Below are 16402 nucleotides of genomic sequence, written 5' to 3'. Positions count from 1 at the left end.
TGAGGTGGGTCTCTTGTAGACAGCACATATAGGGGTCTTCTTTTTGTATCCATTCAGCCAGTCTTTGTCTTTTGGTTGGGACATTCAACCCATTTATATTTAAGGTAATTATTGATAAGTATGGTCCCGTTGCCATTTATTTTGTTGTTTTGAGTTCGTGTTTAAACATCCTTTCTGTGTTTCCTGTTTAGAGAAGATCCTTTAGCATTTGTTGGAGAGCTGGTTTGGTGGTGCTGAATTCCCTCAGCTTTTGCTTGTCTGTAAAGCTTTTGAATTCTCCTTCATATCTGAATGAGATCCTTGCTGGGTACAGTAATCTGGGTTGTAGATTATTCTCTTTCATTACTTTAAGTATGTCCTGCCATTCCCTTCTAGCCTAAAGAGTTTCTATTGAAAGCTCAGCTGTTATCCTTATGGAGATCCCCTTGTGTGTTATTTGTTGTTTTTCCCTTGCTGCTTTTAATATTTGTTCTTTGTGTTTGATCTTTGTTAATTTGATTAATATGTGTCTTGGGGTGTTTCGCCTTGGGTTTATCCTGTTTGGGACTCTCTGGGTTTCTTGGACTTCTGTGACTATTTCCTTCCCCATTTTAGGGAAATTTTCAACCATTATCTCCTCGGGTATTTTTTCATGGCCTTTTGTTTTATCTTCTTCTTCTGGGACTCCTATGATTCGAATGTTGGGGCATTTCATATTGTCCCAGAGGTCCCTGAGGTTTTCCTCATTTCTTTTGATTCTTTTTTCTTTTTCCCTCTCTGCTTCGTTTATTTCCACCATTCTAACTTCTACCTCACTTATCCTATCTTCTGCCTCCGTTATTCTACTGTTGGTTCCCTCCAGAGTGTCTTTTATCTCCTTTATTTTATTATTCATTATATGTTTACTCCTTTTTATTTCTTCTAGGTCCTTGATAAACATTTCTTGCATCTTCTCAATCCTTGTCTCCAGGCTATTTATCTGTAACTCCATTTTGCTTTCAAGATTTTGGATCATTTTTATCATCATTATTCTAAATTCTTTTTCAGATAGATTCCTTATCTCCTCCTCTTTTGTTTGGTTTTGTGGGCATTTATCATTTTCCTTTACTTGCTGAGTATTTCTCTGCCTTTTCATCTTGTTGAGATTGCTGTGTTTGGTGTGGCCTTTCTGTATTCTGGTAGTTTGAAGTTCCTCTTTATTGTGGAGGTTCCTCACTGTGGGTGGGGTTGGATGGGTGGCTTGTCAAGGTTTCCTGGTTGGGGGAGCTTGTGTCAGTGTTTTGGTGGGTGGAGGTGGATTTCTTCTCTCTAGAGTGCAATGGAGTGTCCAGTATTGTGTTTTGAGATGTCTATGGATTTGGTGTGCCTCTGGGCTGCCTGTATATTGATGCTCAGGGCTATGTTCCTGCGTTGCTGGAGAATTTGCGTGGTATGTCTTGCTCTGAAACTTATTGGCTCTTGGGTGGAGCTTGGTTTCAGTGTATATGTGGAGGCTTTTGGATGATCTCTTATTAATTAAAGTTTTCTCTGGCTTTCAGTCTTATTCTTGCAGTAGCCTCAAGACTTCTCCATCCATACAGCATTGGTAATAAAACTTTTAGGTTAATGGTGAAAAGATTCTCCACAGTGAGGGATACCCAGAGATGTTCACTGAGTTACATGGAGAGGTGAAGGGGGGGGGGTTGAGGTGACCAGGAGGAGAAGTGGGGGACTCAAACGTGGAGAGAGTAGTCTAGCCAGTAAGCACTTCCCACTGTGCTCTCCAGTCTGGAACCCTCAGAGAGGTTCACGGAGATACATAGAGAGGGGAGAGGAAGGTAATAGAGGTGAGCATGAGTAGAAAGGGAGGAATCAAGAGGGGAGAGAGAGATCTGGGCAGTATTCTCTTCCCGAAGTGTTCTCCGGTGCCCAGAACACCCTCAGAGATTCACAGAATTGGGTTGAGAAGAGAAGGAGGAGGGTGGGAGATAGAGGTTCCCTGCTGCTGCTGCTGCTGCTGCTAAGTCACTTCAGTCGTGTCTGACTCTGTGCGACCCCATAGACGTCAGCCCATCAGGCTCCGCCGTCCTTGGGATTCTCCAGGCAAGAATACTGGAGTGGATTGCCATTTCCTTCTCCAGTGCATGAAAGGGAAAAGTGAAAGTGAAGTCGCTCAGCCGTGTCCGACTCTTAGCGACCCCATGGACTGTAGCCTACCAGGCTCCTTTGTCCATGGGATTTTCCAGGCAAGAGTACTGGAGTGGGGTGCCATTGCCTTCTCCGAGAGGTTCCCTGGGGGAGAAGAAAGAGTGTCAGTAGGGGGAGAGAGTAATCAAGCCAGTAATCACACTCCTGAGTAAAAATGGGTACTAAAGATTGGGTTCTTAAATTTACAAAATTGATATGAAATATGTAAAACAAAGATTAAAACTCTAGAGTAGAGGTTAGACTCTTAAAAAAATATGATATAAAAAAAAGGAAAAAAAACAAAATCACAAAAAGTATATATATGCAGTTTGCTTTAAAAATAGGATTTTTTTTTGGCAAGGTAATAGTGGGTTATAAAAATGAAAATTAAAGGTGTAATAGAGGACTTAAACAAAAAAAATTTTTTTTTAATTAAAAAAAAAAGATAATAGTAAAAATATATCCAGGACTTTCTCTGGAGCTGTTGTGAGCAGTGTGGGGTCTGTTCAGTTTCAGATAGATCCTTGTTCTTGCTTATACTTTTTAAGATCTATAGGCCCCTTTCAATGTAGTCGGTGTTAACTACAGGGATTTTAATCTGTTGGCCTGTCACTTCCAAAGCGCTTCCCTCTGTTTATTTGGCTTCTGTTTGCAGGTCTCTTCAATGTCTAATTTCCGCCCTGCCATAAAGGTGCGGAGGTGGTCTCTTTAGGTTCGCTTGTTCAGTCGTGGTGTGGGGTGGGAAGAACACTGCAAACCAGTATCACTGGCGTGTGTGGAGAGCTCGCGGTGTCTCGGCCGCAATGGGTTTGCCCCCGCTCACAGCGCGTGTGCTTTCCCAGTCTGCCCTGCTCAGGCTTCAGGTTACTCTGTCGGGAGTGGGCCCTGAGATGCTTGCACTTCCCAGGTCTAAGCTGCTCAGGTTCAGGTTCCCAGGTACTCCACAAAGGCGCAAACTCGGTTGGGCCCGCGGTTTGTGCCGATCCCTGGATGGAGCAGCTCAGGCAGCCAGGAGTTTCGCGAGCGCACTCTTCCCTGTTGGGGAGGTGTGGCTTATCACCTCCCTGGTCCCCGCCTCAGTTTACGGGTGCGCCTGGCTCCAGTGTGCTTTGTGTTAGCTCTGGGGAGCTGGTCTCTGGCTGTGACCCTCCCGGCGGCTGTCGACCCTCCGGGATCTCAGGCAGTCTTTGCTTAGAAACTGGAAGCCTGTTTGCAGTTTGGTAGAGGGGATACCCTCTCTGGGGCCGAGTTTGCCCCTTTCCGGCTCTGGCTGGCCCTGCCTGCCTGCTGTGTCTGGCAGGGGATGGGGCAGTCCGCAGCTGGCTAGCTCTCCTCTGGTATTGCTCAGTCCTTTGTTCTGTGAGCGGGCGGCAGTGCGTTAGATTTGGGCTTTTCGTGGGATAGTTCTCTCTCTCTGGCTGTCCCACAGTTTAGGTTGCTATCTCACGTTAGCTCCCTCAGATTGCCCTTGGGGCATTCGGGCCTGGTCCTTACCCTAAGCAGTGCCGCCCACTCCTCTCGCTTCAGCCCCCACTTGCTGGTGGCGGATGCGAGCGTCTGGGGTTCTTTGCTGGGAGTTGCCTTTAGGCACGTAGTCTGTGGGTTTTGTTTATTTTTTCTCCCGGTTATGTTGCCCTCCGAGATTCGAAATCTTCCCGCAAACCCACCGGTGAGAGGGTTTCCCGGTGTTTGGAAACTTCTCCTCTTTCACGACTCACTCCCCGGGATGGGTCTCCGTCCCTAACTCTTTTGTCTCTCTTTTTATCTTTTATATTTTGTCCTACCTCCTTTTGAAGATAATGGGCTGTTTTTCTGGATGCCTGATGTCCTCTGCCAGCGTTCAGAAGTTGTTTTGTGAAGTTTGCTCAGCGTTCAGATGTTCTTTCGATAAATCTGTGGGGGAGCGAGTGGTCTCCCCGTCCTATTCCTCCACCATCTTCAGTACTATATATTTTCAATAATCATTTTCTAAATAGTTTGTCCTCTGATTTTTTTAATGTGGTAAAACCCCCATAACATAAAATTCACCATTTGGAAATATACAATTCAGTGGCATTTAATACATTCACAGTATCATGCAACCATCATTACTATTTAGTGCCAGAATATTTTCATTACCCCAAAAAGGAAACCCATGTCCATTAAGCCATTACTCTCTGTTACCCTTTTCCCCTACTCCTAGTAATGACTAGCTGCTTTCTATCTCTGTGCATTTACCTATTCTGGCTATTTCATATAAATGGAATCACAATATGCAGGCTTCTTTCACTTAGCATAACATTTTCAAAGTGCCACCATGTTGTAGCATGTATCAGGACTTCATCACTATGACTGAACAACTTTCTGCACAATGGGTATTCTCTCTTTGTTTTCTATTTCATAGATTGCTGGTCTTTTTATTATTTCTGTTGTTCAACTTTATGTTTTTCAGTTTTTGAGATGACTTAGATAACTGTTTATCTAATGCTTAGATAACTGTTGTGAAGTGTTGTAGTAGTGTCTGTTTTTGCTTTACATACTTTGAAATTCTATTTCTGAAGTGTTTGTTGCTCAGTCATGTCTGACTCTTTGCAAACCCATGGGCTTCCCTGGTGGCTCAGACGGTAAAGAATCTTCCTGCATTGTAGGAGAAGCAGGTTTGATCCCTGGGTCAGGAATTCCATGGACAGAGGGGCCTGGCAGGCTACAGTTCATGGGGTCGCAAAGAGTCAGACACGACTGAATGACTAACACTTTCTGTTTTTAGAGGCACTTAAATTTAGGATCACCAAAGCTGGACATACATATCTGAAACTCCTACATTTCCTAACTTAATGACTTTGCATAAAATGGGGATAATAACATTGGCCCTATCTCACCTACCAGGGATGTTGTGAGGTGAAAGCACTTTTTAAACTTTTTTCTATACTTGGATAGAACTTTATTATTTGCACTGCAGTTGCTTTATTTCTGCATAGCAGTTTCACAGATTTTCTCCATTTATTTCATATAATAAACCCACAGGAATTATCTTCATTTTATTTCTGCTACCATAGAATTTCAGAAAATGACCATGAATCCAGGATTGAAGTCTGGTGGTTTCTGAGTTGGTTTTTTGGTTTTGTTTTGTATTTTTACTAGAGATGCCTCAAGCAGAATGGTGTTATTGGAGTTCTTAGGACATTGGAATTTCATAACTTGCAGACACTTGAGAACATTGCAATTACTGCCAACCAGGTTCAGCAACTTCTAAAGGAAGAATACCAAGTGCAGCCACAAGACCACCTCTTTGTGCCTGCAGAGAATTAAGCTCGGCAGATTTGGTTCTGGCTCTCTGCCAATGCACTGACAGGTTCTACTGAATATTCAGTGAATTCAGGTTTCTGTAAGAATTAGTAGATGTGCTTTTTACCAAATATATTTAAGAACTAACATTTCGATGTGTGCAAATAACTATTTAGCATGTGAGGAGTAAAAGAGGAAAGGAAATGAATTGTAAAAGTCTGGGTGATATCTGAGGCAGGACTTTTGAAAATATTAGATTATAAGTTGCTGTGATAAAAAGGAATTCTAAGTTTAAAAAAACCCACAAAGCTTCCCATTAATTTTAAACTTTTGTATTTCATGGACTCCATTATAATTTTTTATACATTTTAACAACTCTTAAATAGGAAGTCACTGTCTAATTGATAGTTTTTAAAGAATTATGTTGTAGATTAATTGATAGTTTTTTCTTTTCTAGTGGCACATAAAATAACAAAACAACTAAAGTAATAAAATAATAAACATAAGACCTATGATACTTTAAAGTTAACAAATTATGGCATATTAAAGTATTCAGAGGCTCCAGGAATGGATGTCAAACATTTATTCAGTTATTGAACAACATATATTGAGCATCTAACCTGTGTTAGGTGCTATACCAGGTCTCAAACTATAACAATGAAGGCATTGTTATATAGGTTTATTAGTCTAGTGAATAAAACAAAACAGTAATAAGATACTAATAATACACACAGAGTGGTAAGAATAATAAAGAAGCATTGTGTATAGGAGAAGGGTATTTAAGATTTAAGGGCCAGGAAAGACTAGCTGAAATATGTTCTAAACTGACATCTGAAAGAACAAGTAAGATGTGGACATGTCAACAATGAGGAATAGAGAGGTTTTGGAAAAAATTGTTTCAAACAAAAGAGAAGGTACAGAGGCCCAGAGCAAGAGTTCCACAGAGAGTAGGTCATTTCAAAGTAACTGATAGTCCACAGGAAATCATTCATTAATCAAGAGTTTTCACATTTTTTTGGACAAGGATTCTTGATCTCTGGTCTTGGTCATCACAGGCTTCAAGGTTGGACATGTGAAACCACTGAAAGGGAATGTGAGTATTTTGTGGATGTGTGAATCCAAGGAGGGGCTTTACTGCCTTCAGTAGTTTCAAAGCTGGTTGAGTCCCTTCAAGAAAAGTTAAGAATCTGTGCTCTAAGGTCTGACAGAGTAGAACAAACAAATTGAAAAGGATATTCTTATACTGTATAATTCATACAATGAATGAATCAGTTAATAAATCACCAGGTCAGAAGAGTAGGAAGTGGCATCTCTTCTCTATTCTTCAACCCGCCCTCAGTCCCATGTATTCCTTCCTTCCTTTATCCTCATCCTTTGCCATTCATCCCTTCTTTCACCCCTTCTCCAAATTTTTGAATACCTACTATGTGCCAGAAATTGATCTAGGAGTTGAGAAGAAAGATGACAAATTAGTCAAAGCCTCTGCCTTCCTTAAGTTTAAGTACTAATGAAGGGAAGCAGGCTGCATATAAGTGAGCAAACAGAGAAAAAGGATGGCCTCTTATGATGAAGGTTGCTGTGAAGGCAGGCGTGACAGTCAAAGTCCTTAATACCTGGTATCGCACATTCTCAGACTCTCAAATTAAGCAGGGCACTCTGTGGGAGAAGAGTCCTGGAGACTCTACTGTGCCAGGCAGTAACTCCTTAGTCACTGGTTCACATTGGGGTGGGGGGGGGCAGACAGGGGGAGGTGGTTTTCCAAAGACGGGAAATGGTCAGCATTGTGGAGGAACCCTTGGGAGGTTTGAAGAAGTATTTACCAACCAGTACAGGAAGGTATCACTATTCTAATAAACAGTACTTCTCTACTGGTGCCAACCATTTCATATCAGCTCTGGGGTCTTAGTGACTGGTGGTGGGCAGAAGACTCAAGAGGAGCTTACTATAGACAGTAACGCTAGAAAAGGCCTCTCAGGAGAAGTGACACTTCAGCTAACACCTGAATGACAAAAAAAGAGAAAATCAAGGAGCAGTCAGGGAGCAGGTAAGGGAACAGGGGAATACTCTAGCCAAAGACTAGCAGAGGCAAGAATGATAAGGTACAATATATTTGGCATGTAACATTCATGAGTGGAGAATAAGAAATCAGGTCAGATCACAGGCACAAGGCCAGATCTCATGTGACCTTTTAGGCTATGATGAGAGAGTAAAATGAGAAGCCATGGTAGGGAGGACCTGAGGCAGGGAAATGATACGGTCTTCTTTACATTTTTAAAAAATTGCCTGCAGTGAGGAGAATGGATTGGAGGGTTAGAGAGAGAACACTGAAGAGGCTGTTTGTGCCACAGACAATAGTAGCCAGATCAGTGATGATCAGTACAAAAGGGGAGAAGTGGGCTGACTCACGACTGATTTGGAAGTTGGAGTGGTTTTAAAGATATGCCCACATATTCTTTGATATGCCTCCCCTCAAGTGAGGGAGCTTAATTCCTCTCTCCAAAAGGGGGACTGGAGATAGTCGTTGGCTTCTAGCAAAGAGTCTAGGGCGGACATTGAGGGATGTCACTTCTGTAGTTAGGTTGTTAATAGATTGTGGCTTCCATCTGGGAGGCATACCCTCTTGCTTGGGTAGACTGCTTATCCTGAGGTAAGCCAGCTACCTTGTTGTGCTGCAACTCTGTGGAGCGGTCCATGAAGCAAAGGATTGCAATCTTCCAAGAACTATGTGAGTGATCTTGGAAGCTGATCTCATCCCCTCCATCCCATCCTAGTAGAGTTTTCAGATGAGACTACAGCTCTATCGGTGGCATTAGTGGTAAAGAACTCACCTGCCAATGCAAAAGACGTAAGAGATGTGGGTTCGATCCCTGGGTCAGGAAGAGTTCCCTGGAGGAAGGCATGGAAACCCTGTCCAGTATTCTTGCCTGGAGAATTCCATGGACAGAGGAGCCTGACAGGCTACAGTCTATAGCGTCCCAAAGAGTCGGACACGACTGAAGCGACTTAGCATGCATGCACAGCTCTATTAGTCAGGGTTCTCCAGAAAAAAAGGATGGATAGAGAGCGAGATAAGAGACATTTATTGTGGAACTGGCTCACAGGATTACAGAAGTTGATATATGCCAGGATATGCTGCCTGCAAGCTGGAGAACCAGGTATAATTCAGTCCAGTCTGAAGGCCTAAGAGATGAGGGGGCCACTGGTATAAATCCCAGAGTTTGAAGGTCTGAGAATTAGAAGCTTTGGTATCCAAGGGCAGGACAAGATAATGTGCCAGCTTAACTAAAGAGAGAGAGAAGTCATCCCTTCTGTACCTTGTTATTCTCTTCAGGCCCTCAACAGCCTGGGTGACGCCCACCCACATTGATGAGAGCTGATCTTATCTACTGATTCAGATGTTAATCTCTTCTGGGATTACTGTCACAATAATGTTTTACCAGCAATTGGGTCATCTCTTAGCCCAGTCAAATTGACACATGAAATTAACCATCACAGCAACTCTGACTGTCAGTTCATGAGAGACCTCAAGCCAGAGGTATTTAGCTATGCCATGCTGATTCCTGACCTATAGAAACTATGGGTTTATCAAGAGACAATAAATGTCTGTTTCTGACTGTGAGATTTTTATGTAATTTATTGTGCAGCCGTGAACAATTGATATAGAAGTAGAGCCTATGACGGATATGCCTGTGTAAGGAGATGTGAGAGAAAGAGGTGGATGAACAAAAACATCTAGGTTTGGAGTTTGAGCAACTAGATGGTAGTGGTGCCATTTATTAAAGTGTGGGGGGTTTGGAGGTTATAACATGCTGGTGTGAGGGAATCAATAATTCTGGTTTGGAGACATTTTGAAGAGACTATAAGACACCCCAGTGGAAACGTCAACCAGGCAGCCAGTTACTGAGCACAGTGTGAGTGCTCACCAGCCATCATCATCCTTCATCTCTGAGTGCTCAGTCATGGCTGGCTCTGTGACCCTATGGACTGTAGCCCACCAAGTTCCTCTGCTCATGGGATTCTCTACGCAAGAATATTAGAGTGGCTTGCATTTCCTACTTCAGAGGATCTTCCTGACCCAGGGATCAAACCTGCATGTCTCCTGCATTGGCAGGCAGATTCTTTTATGCTCACCAGCCAACCAGTCTAATGTCTAATAAGGGACCATTTCTTGCCAGCCTCTTTTTTATGCCCTGGGGTCATAGTACAGAAAAGACAAAAACTCTGACCTCAAGGAGCTTCCGTTCCATTAGGCAGCAACAAAGTATAAATAAATTAACAAGTTGACTTCAGAAACAAAAAGTGATGGAAAAAAATGAGATATCAAAATGTTGCTGAAGGTGGTATGTGCTACTTTAACAGATCAAAGATGATCTGTTAGAGCCACAGTAAGTGGCTTGAGTTAGGTGTGTACATTTTTGAAACACCAGCATACTGATGGTATGTAAATCTACTGGAATGGATGGGGCCACCTTGAGGAAGAATGTAGAAAGAGAAGATATCTCAAAACTAGTCTGAGGGCTTCATTATTTTGAGGTCAATGACAGGAGGACCCTGCAAAGAAGACCAGAAAGGTAGAAGAAAGATGGATAGGGTGGGATCACGAATACAAGAGAAAGTATTTAAAAAGGAGGAAGTGGTGATCTGTGCCCAATGTGGTTACAAGTTGAGTACGACTACGGCACAGAAGTAACCATTGGACTGGGTAACAAAGATGTTATGAGTGGTTTCAGTTCAGTTCAGTTCAGTCACTCAGTCGTGTCCGACCCTTTGCGACCCCATGAACTGCAGCACGCCAGGCCTCCCTGTCCATCACCAACTCCCGGAGTTTACCCAAACCCATGTCCATTGAGTCGGTGATACCATCCAACTATCTCATCCTCTATCGTCCCCTTCTCCTCCTACTCCCAATCCTATCCAGCATTAGGGTCTTTTCCAATGAGTCACCTCTTCTCATGAGGTGGCCAAAGTATTGGAGTTTCAGCTTCAACATCAGTCCCTCCAATGAACACCCAGGATTGATCTCCTTTAGGATGGATTGATTGGATCTCCTTGCAGTCCAAGGGACTCTCAAGAGTCTTCTCCAATACCACAGTTCAAATGAGTGGTTTAATAAGAGTCAATTCTATGGTTGAGCTGAAGGAACACAAGCTCTATTAGAATGGTTAAGTGGAGAATGGGAGGTTAAAGATACTTCCTAAAATCAGTTGCCAAACCAAAAAATTATTTTCTTATACTTACACACAATGAGTAAGGAATTTGGGCAAGATTCAGCAGGTTGATTCTTCTGCTTCATGTGGTATCAACTGGGATGGTGCCTCAGTGATACTCTCTGGGTGGCTGGACAAGTCTCAAGTGTCCAAGAAGGCTTCAGTTGTATCCAGTGCCTTGGTGGAGATAGCTAGAAGGCTGGCCTTAGCTGGCCAATTTCCCTCTCCACATGCTCAGACCCTTTCATATGGACACACCATTAAGGCAGTCAGATTTATTAAGCAGAAGCTCAAGATGTAAAAGTAAGTGTTTGAGTGACAAGAGATGGAAGCCCCTGGTCTCTAAGGCTGTGCCTGAAAACCTGAACAGCACCACTACGTTCTATAAATTAAGGCATTCACAGAGACAGCACCAATGTCAAAAGAGGGATCTTGTACCACACTTTTCAATAGGGAAGAGTGTCAAAGAATCTGTGGCCATCATTAATCTGTTACAAGAGGTGATAAAATGGAAGCAGCAACTGTTGACAAGTCTAAGAGATTTTATTAATGCTTTTTTACAGAAGCAGCAGAGAAAGAAAGCAGTAGGTAGGTAGAATGTGGGATCAAAGAGTATTTTCCCCAGAAAACTATGAGTGAACCTAAAGCATGCCTGTATCTAATGGCAACATTCCAGAGAAGAGGAAGATGTTGTAGGAGGGAGAAGTTGTAGTCTGGGACCAAAATTCTTGAGAAGGAAATTTAAAAAAAGAAGCCCAGGGCAAAGAGAAGAGATGGTCTTTCATGAACAGGAAACTTTCATTCCTGGTAACAGAAGAGGAGGCAGAGAGTAGAGGCACTTCCTACCCTGCTTTGCTCAGAAGTCCTTATCAGTGACGCCTCCCTGGACACCCCTTTCTTAAATGGCACCTCAGTATGCCTGCTCTCTGCCTTCCCCTGCTTTATTGTTCTCCACAGAGGATGTGCGTTCCCGTAATGCAAACACGCATTACCTACAGCATATGCAAGAGAGGTTTATTTTACTGATTGCTGGCACATAACAGGTACTCAGTGTCAGCAAGTGTCTGGAATGAATGAACACCATAGACAGGTATCTGATGAGTGCTGCTGAGAGAAAGGGAAGCTTGATATGCAGATGTCTGACGGAGACACGTGGTGGTAGTCGGGTGAGAATACACTTGTATCTTAAGAGATTCCAATCACAGCCCTCCCTTCCTTTTGTGCGTTTTCTGGCTGAGTCACAGTGATCAAGTTACTGAAGCCCTCTAAGTCATAGGATGAGGACCTTGTTAGCACAAAGTGAGCGTTCCTCAAAGCCTGGCTCTCGTTTCCCACAGCTCTCCGTTTCCTCCGACCTGCCTATTCGCCCCTTTCTGCCCGCTCTAGGCAGCTAGTTCTCCCCTTAAAGCGTCGGGAGCGCGCAGCACCTGGCTGCAGACGCTGACCCCAACCAAGCTCCCGCAATCCCGGAGCAGGGCGGGCGGGGTGAGCTGCGCCCGGGGGAGGGGGTGGGGCCAACCCCAGAGCGGCCCTAGGCTGCGGGTGCGCAGGGTTTCCACCCTTTCTCCCTTCTGTGCGTCCGTCCATCCTACCGCCGTCTGTCCCAGGCCATGGCGAAGCTGTTGGTGCTCACCCTCTTGGGACTGTGGCTGGCATTCTTCAGGGATTACCGGTCTTCTTATCTGTGAGTTGGGTTGCAGCCCACCCCCGTCCTGTCTGTCCTATCCACTAGCCAGACCCAGGAGTCTTCCCCTCTCACCCTCCACGCCCAAGCTGGCTCCAGGCTCTTAGGAAATCAGAAGGCAAGTGCTGGATGTACATCCCAAAGCGATTTCATAAATATCCAACTTTCCCCAACCACCTGAACACCCTTGCTCACGGCCTGGGAGAGAGGCTAAGGAGATGATTATCCTTGGTGTGAGTGGCCAAGCTGTTGTCACACACCAATTTAATTTTTCATAAATACTGGTGTATCTTGTCTACAGATTCACTTCTCAGATTTGCCCCTGATATTGTGAGAATTAGGGAAGAAGCTCCGGCCTCAGTTGTCTGGCCGTGGCAGAAAACTTCCCAGCTTGGAGATGCTTAGTTTGAGGCCTCGCTGAGAGACAGAAAACTCCCGTGTGCAGTGGAGCAGATGGGAAGGAATGGGCACGGACATGGCCACCTGCTTCAGTGGAGATGTGTCAGGGGTTAGAGGAGGGACCTTGATGTCCTGGGTTCTTGCTGTGTCCCTTCCATTGAAGGATCTCTCACATTTATTTTTCGTGAATATCAGTGTATCTTGGCTACTGCGTCACCAAAACCTCATATAAGAAGCATCTAACAATGTGCTTGGGATATAGTAAGTATTTAATAAATGTGTCCTGCTTCCCTTAAAGGGAAAAGTGCCCTGCTTAGAAGTGTTCTGCTTCCCTTAAAGATTTTATAAATCTTTAAGTACTATACAAGGGGGAAAAGTTTTCTAAGAAAGTATCAGTAGTTTCATAATAACTTTTTAATAGAGGTTCAAAGTCTAGAGATCATCCTAACCCTAACAATTAATCAATCATACCTCATTATTGACTTTGAAGTAAAACATTACTAAAAATCAAACTGAACATTTTGGACTTTTGGGAAAAGATCATATGACCCTGTTGACTGTTTAGAAATATACATACATTCATTCAGAATAGGTTTTTGTAAATATTGGGATTTTCTTTTCTAATTTTTGGTTACTTTTGGAATCACAAACTTAGAAAAAAGAAAGAAACAGACAGTGATTTGGGATTTTTAATTATGTAAAAATTACAGTTTGTGGATTTTCACTAATCATGGTACTATTTGTTGTCAAAGAAGAATATATACTTATATATATTTTGCATTATATATAATATTAATACATGTATGTAAATACATTATATATATGTGTGCATATATATGCATATATATACATATATACATAAAGTATAGCTTTACCACTACTACCCTAAAAAGTTTCTCTCTCAACATGAAGTCTTAGCTTATTTGAGACAGCATTAATATTTCTCCAAGTTTGTTCCTTGGAACATATACAAGTCACAAAACATGTTCTATAAAAAAATAGGTTCCTTAATCAAAGTAAATTTGTGAAATGTCTATTATAGTCTTTTCCTAGAGATTGACAGTGCATTCTGGCACACTGAACACTTTGAAAAGTCCTTCAGTAACAAAATACACAAAATGATTTTGCTTTGTCATTTCACAGACTTATTTGCCCACATCCTTTACTCCCTTTCTTGGTACCACCTGTATAACTCTCTGGGATACAGTTTGAGACCGATTGTTCTATATCATTGATTTGCACCAAGACTTAAATGTCAACAGAATTTGAGGTCTGGCCTTGGGCAGCAGGTTTCTGGACCTCCCCAAGCCTGACTGTGATTTGTCTGAAGGGACCAAAGCACACTATGGTCACAGCTTAACATAATGCGTCTCTGCAAGTCCCCTTGGTAGCCTTGCCTGTGATTAGGGCACCTCCCAGAACTACTCTGCCATGGGGATGCTGCAGTGGGAAGACCAGGTCTGGTCTGGAGTGAGAACTCCCCGTTTTACTTTCACCACCTGGGTCCAGCACGTGGGGAGGGAGCCTCAGTCCTGTAACTTCTGGCTGTAATCAGGTGACTGAGAAGGGAAAGAAAGTGGCCATGGGGTGGACCTGTGGTTTTTGAATGAAAAAGAGGGCTAGAACAGAGAGCAGAGTATGAATAATGTGCAGCTGGGAGGATGGGTGGCTCAGTGGTAAAGAATCCATCTGCCAATGCAGGAGATGCAAGAGACACAGGTTTGATGTCTGGGTGGAAAAGATTCCACGGAGAAGGGAATGGAAACCCACTCCAGTATTCTTACCTGGGAAATCCCATAGACAGAGGAGCCTGGCGGGCTACAATCCCTGGGGTTGTAGCAAAGAGTCAGCTATGATTTAGCAACTAAACAACAGAAGAATGGGTGGTTATGGGGTTGGAGGATGGTGCAGAGCCTTCAAGCAGCTCAGATGGGGGAGGAAGGGAAATTGCACGTTATTCAAAAGGACCCTGGACCATTGAGTATCACCTGGAGCTCCCAGGACTAGTAGAGTCTCAGGCCCCATCTCACACTATTGAATCAGAACTAGCCTTATTTCACAAGCTCCACAGGGGATTTATATGCAAATCTCCAAAGTGAAACAGGAGGGGAGGGGGTGCGCACAACCTTTGGAAGAACCACTTAGCTGTTCTGGACGGGACAAAATCCATCCAAGGGACAGCAGGTTAGAACCGAGTAGACTCAACATGTTGGAAGCTTCAACTTCCAGCCACTTGAGCCTCATTATGCGCTCATTGTAGTAGGTTAGCATATGCAGAAAGACAAGCCCACAGGCACCATGACAGTTCTGAGGCTGACCACAGAAAGCCAGAAAGTGGGCGGTGACCCAGTTCCTGGAGATCCCCTCCCCTTTCTTGAAATTGCTGGAATAATCCTCCCACTTGTTAGCATATGAAATACCCAGCCCATAAAAACTAACCAACCCCTGCGAATCCCCAGCCCCCACCCTTGCCTTCTGAGATGGCCAGGAAGTTTGCGTGTTTCCCCTCCAAGATGCCCGCATTCTGTCTCAGTCTTGCATATCTCCTCCCTTTACTCTGGCTCGCTCTTGCCATCTTTCCTGCTCAGAGCCAAGCACCCTCACTTGGCAGACCTTCTCAGGAGCTCGCCGGAAACCTGAGACACGATCATCCTCTCACGCCCCATTTCCCGGCAACTTCTTTACAAAGCATATTAATAAATCTACTTCTTACCTTTCACTTTGCCTCTCCTGAACTTCAGTAAGTCCCGAGACTAGGTGCGCGGTTTCAGTCAGAAGATTGTGGGTTGGAGTCTCACATGAGGTTCTCCTGGGCTGCTGCCTCACGTGAGGCAAGATTGTGTTCGAATTTCCACCTGAGGTGTACGGTTTCAAAAGGACATCCAAATCTTGCAGGTGCCCCACCTCCACCCCCCAACTTAGAACCAGATAAAGAGAGCCTGCTGCTAAGTCGTGTCCGACTCTGTGCGACCCCATAGACGGCAGCCCACCAGGCTCCGCTGTCCCTGGGATTCTCCAGGCAAGAATACTGGAGTGGGTTGCCATTTCCTTCTCCAGGGCATGAAAGGGAAAAGTAAAAGTGAAGTCGCTCAGCCGGGTCCGACTCTTAGCGACCCGATGGACTGTAGCGACCCCATGGACTGTAGCCTATCAGGCTCCTGCGTCCATGGGATTTTCCAGGCAAGAGTACTGGAGTGGGGTGCCATTGCCTTCTCCGAAAGAGAGCCTAGAGGATCAGTAAATTACCTTTATCCCCATTTTAGAGATAAGGCCTCTGAATTTCAGAAAAAATCATGAATCTATCTAAGGGAGAGAAGGGAAAAGATTATATGCTGAGACCAGCAGCAAGGTCGAGGTGAATCCTTAGAGGAGATACATCTTTTTTTCCCTCAGAGATGTGGCGTATGGGAGTAAGGCAGGTTCACAAGAAGTTCTGTAGTCCTGGAGCTGGAGGGAACTCATGGACGGATACTATATGTTTCTTGAGGGGTTCTCAGATGCTTCTGAGGTGACATCAGCACAGAGGAAGGAGATAAGGGAGCTCCCTTGGATTAGTAGTCTTTTCCTGCCCATCTGTGCCAACGGCCGCTGTTTTGCAGAGTGCTCACTACGCAGGCGCACTGCATTTGCGCACTGCACTTCCAGTGGACTACGATGTAAACAGTGCCCCCTGGTGTATGGAATGTTGAATATGCATCTCTAG

General features: G+C 44.0%; 2 protein-coding genes across 2 annotated transcripts in view; one reads left to right on the top strand and one right to left on the bottom strand.

Annotated features, from left to right (window-relative positions):
* ASB4 (ankyrin repeat and SOCS box containing 4) overlaps positions 1-16376 on the bottom strand; it is a 259323-nt gene extending 242947 nt beyond the window's left edge. Inside the window, exon 1 of the mRNA XM_081531520.1 lies at positions 15413-16376. The gene's annotated coding sequence lies outside the window, so the exon portion shown is untranslated. The remainder of the gene's footprint in view (positions 1-15412) is intronic.
* The window catches only part of PON1 (paraoxonase 1), a 33461-nt gene continuing 32570 nt past the window's right edge, over positions 15512-16402 (top strand). The window contains exon 1 of the mRNA XM_081531530.1: positions 15512-15594. The gene's annotated coding sequence lies outside the window, so the exon portion shown is untranslated. The remainder of the gene's footprint in view (positions 15595-16402) is intronic.

The sequence above is a fragment of the Giraffa tippelskirchi genome, chromosome 10, assembly GCF_054371585.1.
Source record: "Giraffa tippelskirchi isolate mGirTip1 chromosome 10, T2T-mGirTip1v1.2.pri, whole genome shotgun sequence".
NCBI classification, from domain to species: Eukaryota; Metazoa; Chordata; class Mammalia; order Artiodactyla; family Giraffidae; genus Giraffa; species Giraffa tippelskirchi.
The sequence above is the reverse complement of the archived record's forward strand: the minus strand, read 5'-3'. Positions and strand labels throughout refer to the sequence as shown.